Source organism: Otolemur garnettii, unplaced genomic scaffold (genome assembly GCF_000181295.1).
Source record: "Otolemur garnettii isolate 467f Iridium unplaced genomic scaffold, OtoGar3 scaffold00093, whole genome shotgun sequence".
Taxonomy (NCBI): Eukaryota; Metazoa; Chordata; class Mammalia; order Primates; family Galagidae; genus Otolemur; species Otolemur garnettii.
The window spans coordinates 2877290-2884372 of NW_003852488.1; the positions used below are offsets into that span (position 1 = coordinate 2877290).

General features: G+C 36.7%; 1 non-coding gene across 1 annotated transcript; it reads left to right on the top strand.

Annotated features, from left to right (window-relative positions):
* The first annotated feature begins 4622 nt into the window (after nucleotides 1–4622).
* On the top strand, nucleotides 4623–4783 carry LOC111727092. The gene has a single exon (XR_002774724.1). It is a non-coding gene; the product is annotated as a U1 spliceosomal RNA (small nuclear RNA).
* Nucleotides 4784–7083: the final 2300 nt, after the last annotated feature.

Here is a 7083-nt window from a genome sequence, read left to right on the forward strand (position 1 = left end):
AATGCATTAAAATTGTATATTGCTTTGGGTAGTATGGACATTTTAAATATGTTGATTCTTCCCAGCCATGAGCATGGTATGTTTTTCCATTCATTAACTTCTTCAGCTATTTCTTTTCTTAGAGTTTCAAGAAAGTGCAGGGAAAACTCTTGAAGAAATCGGTCTGGGTGGCTACTTTATGAGGAGGACCCCCCAGGCTATTGAAGTAACATCCACAACACACTACTGGGACCTGATCAAACTAAAAAGCTTCTGCACAGCCAAGAACACAGTAAGTAAAGCAAGCAGACAGCCCTCAGAATGAGAGAAGATATTTTCAGGTTATGTCTCTGACAAAGATTTAATAACCAGAATCCACAGAGAACTCAAACATATTAACAAGAAAAGATCAAGTGATTTCCATCTCAGGGTGGGCAAGGGACTTGAAGAGAAACTTCCCTGAAGAAGACAGGCACACAGCCTACAGACACATGAAGAAATGCTCATCATCCTTAATCATTAGAGAAATGCAAATCAAAACTATTTTGAAAGATCGTCTAACTCCAGTAAGATTAGCCCACATCACAAAATCCCAAATCCAAAGATGTTGGCGTAGATGTGGAGAAAAGGGAACACTTCCACATTGCTGATGGGAATACAAACTAATACGTTCCTTTTGGAAAGATGTTTGGAGAACACTTAGAGAACTAAAGATAGACCTGCCACTTGATCCTACAATTCCGCTACTAGGTATATATCCAGAAGACCAAAAGTCACATTATAACAAAGATATATTTACTAGAATGTTTATTCCAGTCCAATTCATAATTGCTAAGTCATGGAAGGAGCCCAAGTGCCCATTGACCCATGAATGGATCAATAAATTGTGGTATATGTACACCATGGAATATTATGCAGCCTTAAAGAAAGATGGAGACTTTTATGGATGGAGCTGGAACATATTCTTCTTAGCAAAGTATCTCAAGAATGGAAGAAAAAGTATCCAATATACTCAGTCTTACTATGAAACCAATTTATAGCTTTCATATGAAAGCTATGACCCAATTGCAACCCAAGAAGAAGGGGAAAGGGGAGAGAGGGGAGGAGGATGGGTGGAGGGAGAGTAATTGGTGGGACCACACCTATGCTGCATCTTACAAGGGTACATGAGAAATTTACTAGGTATAGAATATAAATGTCTTAACACAATAACTAAGAAAATGCCATGAAGGCTATGTTGATCAGTTTGATGAAAGCATTTCAAATTGTATGTAAAACCAGCACATTGTATCCCATGATTGCATTAATGTACACAGCTATTATTTAATTTATAAAAAAAAAGTAAGGATGATTTGATTTTCTGCAGTAATTTTTGTTTTTTAGTTTTTTTCACTTGGGTTAAACTACATTATTATATAAATAACTAAGACTAAAAAAAATTCAGAAGCACTAGTGGTTTTATTAACTATGGAGGTGAAAAATAATTGTGGTTACTTTGATCTATAGTTTCTTTGCTCTACTAAATTATGCCATTAATCTCTAATATATCCTTATGTTATTAAATCATAGGGAAAATTTGGTAATAGCCAAGTCAGAAATACGGTGAATAAATGAATAAAACAGATAGAATATTAAGTCAAGCCAAAAATATATACTCAAATCTGTACCTATTTATCTTAGGGCATCTATTAAAATTTTCTGATTTGGAAGATGCAGCCTTGGACACATTGGGATGATATGTTACAGTTCAATTATTAATCTGCTTTCACTGGTTTTGCCATCATATTTATATACCAGATACCAAAATAATAACCGATTAAAATATAACCAATTAAACCAATTAAAAATAACCAAATAAATAATAAAATTAGGGCAGCACCTGTGGCTCAAAGGAGTAGGCACTGGCCCCATATGCCCGAGGTGGCAGGTTTAAACCCAGCCCCTGATGGCAGCAGCTGAGACTTGTCTTTACAAGTGCAGTCTCTCCATCTCCATTGCCAGCAAGCCAACTTGAACTGCTTCACACAGTGGTAGCAGAGCTACAAAAGAGGAAAAGGAAGCACCTGCAGCTCCTAATGGCTAGACTTAGAACTGATCTATGTCACTTCTTTCATATGTTATAGACCAAACCAAGTCAGTAAGAGATAAGACACAATTACACTCATCATATTCAGAGGTAAATGACAACTTCCCTTGATGGTTAAGTTTCTCTGCCTGGTTGACAACCAAGGAGAATCAACACGAAACTCTGTAGAATCTTCTCCGGATATTTTTGAACATATATATTCTCAGTTGCATTCTATTCTCATCTTAAAAAGATTTAATAGCTAATATTATATGTCATAAAAAGAACAATGGTTCTGACTGGTTAAGGCAAAATGTAAGTATATGCTGATTTGAAATACAAGAAAGGGCTTACAAATAATATCTCAGAGTATGAGGAACTGAGGAACCATTCTGGAATCTTGGTTTGGAAAGGAGCATCAGAGATCAAATATCCTCATCCAGCCCCATTCTGGCTCATCTTTTAACAGGTACATAGTCACATGCATAAGATAACCTCTGCTTTCTCCCTCTTAGTTCAATACCAGCAAATGCATTGCTTCCCAAGTAACCCATTCCTTTTTGAAATAATGCTAGTTATAAAGAGCTATTATACAGTTTGGATGTTCTTTCAGCTCATGCATTTCAACAATTTTCCGACCTTTTTCCTGTCCTAACTCCTATTTTTGACCTCACTCTCGAAGCTTACCCCTGTGGTAGATTCTTTCATTCCTATATTTGCAAACACATTACATTTTCTTGCCCCTTTCTCTTTCTTCCACACTCCCTGTGCAAACCTTCAGCTACAGTCAATTCTAACATCTTGTAAGATTCTTGAAATTGAGTGATACACCATCTGGAGACAGCTTCTTACTATAGAACTGCAGCAGAACTTGATTATGGCAAAGATGGAGAAAGTTCTTAGCTAAGTTAATTAGACAGTTTTTTATAGAGACAAAGCAGGCACCTTAGGGTTTCATTTCATCACATTATCACATGATTTAGTTACGTTTTTACACATACAGTTTATATTTTTATTAAAGTTGAAAAGAAGAGTGATTTTGTCTCATTGATTAACCTGGAGTTGTTCAAGGTTTGTAGCTGAACTTGTACAAACAAATTTTTCCACCCAATGGGTAGAATACATACTATTCAGCCAGTGGGGCTACTTCTTTCTAAGCAAGTGACTCAAGGTAAGAAAGGAAGTTGCTTTTTTCTAAAAAAGAAAATATACATAACTTTTTATATATAGGACGGATGTGAAAGGCATGTTTCAACTCTAAAACTTTTTACTTATTTTCATATTTCCCACCACACATTCCAGCACCTTTATTTTTATACCTAAGCTGCTGAGAGATGTAAAGAATGAGCCAATACATGATTTCAACCTCAGCAAGGCTTTTCAGCATTGCTCCAGTAACCTCCTAAATATTACCGAACAGAATTCTGATTGTTCCCCAACATTATTAAAAAATCTAAAGTCTTCACTCACATGCCCTATGCAGTTTCCCCCTATCATTAACAAAGAAAACAAGGGTTTTTCCTGCCCTGATAAAATGGATGCTAAAGCGTAAAATTTCCTGTCTTCCATGTAAAAACCCTGATCTTATCTCTATTGCTCTCAACCCAGTTTCCCCAATCTCAGAGGAAGAAGGATAACGTCATTCATCAACAGTTATTAGGATGTATCCTGGTTTCCACTTCAGAGACCTGATAAGTACTTTATTTCCCTCTAGGATATCAATCTATTCCTTCTAATAGGAGTTCTTCCCTCCATACATATAAATGCAGTCATGTAAGGCCTGTCTTAAAAAAAAAAATTACACTTGGTGTTTCCAATTTAATCCCTGGGCCTCTGTCTTTTGCCCTCACTTTTCTACCTCAATGATTCCTAAACTTCAAATGATTAAGGTGACAAATGATATCCTAAGAGTTAAAACCAAGAGTTAAAGTGCATTTCATAATTTATCACTAAGTAAATTTTGGAACTGTTGACCAATCTTTTCTTGAAAGTAACTCCTCCTTATGTTGGGGACTAATAATCTCCTCATTCATCTAACAAATACATGTATTTATTAAGCACTTTTTTTAAAGCAAGACACTGTTCCTGGCACTTGGAACATATCATTGAACAGATCAGTTAAGTATTGGTGTCCAGGTTGAGATTATACCTTATAGAGACAGAAACAATCTATGTCTAATAATAACTAACTTGATAGCATGTTGGAAATTGGTATGTTTGCATGGGGATAAAATGAGAGCAGATGAAGAGGGTCATGAGTATGAGGGATGAAATTAGTTGCAGCACTGAATTTAGTTGCTCGTCTTTTCTTGAAACTGAATCCTCTCTATGATTACACGTAGTCTCTTCATCTATTCAACCAATATTTATTAAACACATTTTCAACTTATTTATTAAGCTTTATTTTAAAAGTGAGATATGAACAAGAATTGAAGAATGTAAGAGAAATATCTAAGAAGAAATAAGGAAACAAGAGCATTCCAGCAAATTGAAAAATTAAGGACCCTAAAGCGCTTGCCTGTATATCAGGAGCAAGAAAACAGTGTGTAGTGAGTGTGGAATCAGCAACAAGAATAACCTACTTACCCGGCAGTAGATACCATGATGGTGAAGGTGGTTTTCCCAGGGTGAGGCTTATCTATTGCACTCTAGATGTGCTGATCCCTGCAATTTCCCCAAATAAGGGAAACTCAACTGCAAATTTGTGGTAGCGGGGGACTGCATTCATGCTCTCCCCTGGAATAAAAGAAAAAAGAAGAAGACACATGAGGAAAGAAAGTCAGAGGGAGATTAGGGGCCAAATGATGTAGAGCTTTTTAGTTATTGTAGGGACTGCAACTTTTCTTCTGAATAGGCAGGGGAATGACACGATTTGACTTTGGCTGTCCAAGTTACCGTCGGGCTACAGTAAGAATAGATTATAGTGGGTAAAACCTATTTTAATAACCCAGAAAGAGATGGTGGCTTGTATGAGGGTGGTAGTAACAATGATGTCAAGAAGAAGTAAGATTCTGGCATACTTAGAGGGCAGAGCCAATAGAATTTCCTGCATGGAGAGTGTAAGACAAACCAAGAGATCCAGGATAACCCAAGAGGCTCTGGACAGAGCAGTAGGAAGAATGGAATGGCTGTCAAATGAGATGGCAAATCTTCAGACCAGCAGATTTGACAGAAAAGGTCAGGGATTCCCTCCTGGACCCATAAAATGGATGTACAGATATGTCAAATAAGCAACTGGATATATAAGTTTGCAATAGGAAACTGCAGTCTGAGCCAAAGGTGCATATCCTGGAGTCAGTAACACATAGGTGGCATTAAAAACAATGGTCAAAGGAGAAAGGTATAGAAAGAAGAAAAGAGTGCAAGGATGGAGCCCCAGCACAATGCAGCATTTCTTGTCAGAAAGAAAAGGAGCCAGCAAGGGAGATGAGTCCACATAGCCAACGAGAAGGTGGACAGCAAAGAGAATGTGGAGTCACAAAACCAAGGGAAGGAAGTGTGGAAAACAGGTGTGAGTTGGAGTCTTTGATGTGGGCACTGCCTATTAATCCCAATGGCAACATGGCTTTATTGGGTTGACTGATTTAGCAGTGAGATCACAATTGACTCCTCTGGGCCAATTGAGCCGGTCTTCCCCCAAACAACTAAAAAGCTCTATATCATTTAGCCCCTAGGCTCCCTCTGACTTTCCTCATGTTCTTGTTGCTTATTCCATGCTCACAGTTTCCTATTCCAAACTTATATATCTAGTTGCTAATGCACTCTGGTTTGGTTCTTTTATTATTTTTTTTTACTAAATTGTTGCTGTATACATTAATGCAGTCATGGGGTATAATGTGCTGCTTTTATATACAATTTGAAATATTTTAATCAAACTGGTTAACATAGCCTTTATAGCATTTTCTTAGTTATTGTGCTAAGACATTTATAGTCTACATTTAGTAAGTTTCAAGTGTACCCTTGTAAGATGCACTGTAGGTGTGGTCCCATCAATTACCCTCCCTCCACCCATTCTCCCCTCTCCTCCCTTTCCCCTTCTTCTTAGGCTATAATTTGGTTATAGCATTCATATGAAAACTATAAATTAGTTTCATAGTAGGACTGAGTACATTGGATACTTTTTCTTCCATTCTAGAGATACTTTGCTAAGAAGAACATGCTCCAGTTCCATCCATGTAAACATGAAAGAGGTAAAATCTCCATCTTACTTTAAGGCTGCATAATATTCCACAGTGTAAATATACTACAATTTATTGATCCATTCGTGGGTCAATGAGCACTTGGGCTTCTTCCATGACTTAGCAATTATGAATTGGGCTGTACTAAACATTCTGGTACAAATATCTTTGTTATAATGTGATTTTTGGTCTTCTGGATATATACCTAGTAAAAGAATTGTAGGATCCAATGGCAGGTCTATATTTAGTTCTCTAAGTGTTCTCCAAACATCTTTCCAAAAGGAATATAGCAGTGTAGAAGTGTTCCCTTTTCTCCACATCCACTCCAACATCTCTGGTTTTGAGATTTTGTGATGTGGGCTAATCTTACTGGAGTTAGATGATATCTGCAAGTAGTTTTGATTTGCATAACCTAACCAAGAAAAAAAGAGTAAAATCTCTAATTTCATCAATCAGAAATAGTAAAGATGAAATAACAAAAAAAAACCCTCAGAAATTTAAAAAATCCTTAATGAATATTACAAGAAACTTTATTCTCAGAAATATGAAAATCTGAAAGAAACTGACCAATACTTGGAAGCATGCCACTTTCCAAGACTTAGCCAGAAGGAAGTGAAAATGTTGAACAGGCCTATATCAAGTACTGAAATTGCATCAACTATACAAAATCTCCCTAAAAAGAAAAGCCCGGGACCAGATGGCTTCATGTCAGAATTCTACCGAACATTTAAAGAGGAACTAGTACCTATATTACTCAACCTTTTCCAAAATATTTTCTAAAATACAGAAAAAGAAGGAATACTACCCAACATATTCTATGAAGCAAACATCACCTTGATACCCAAACCAGGAAAAGACCCA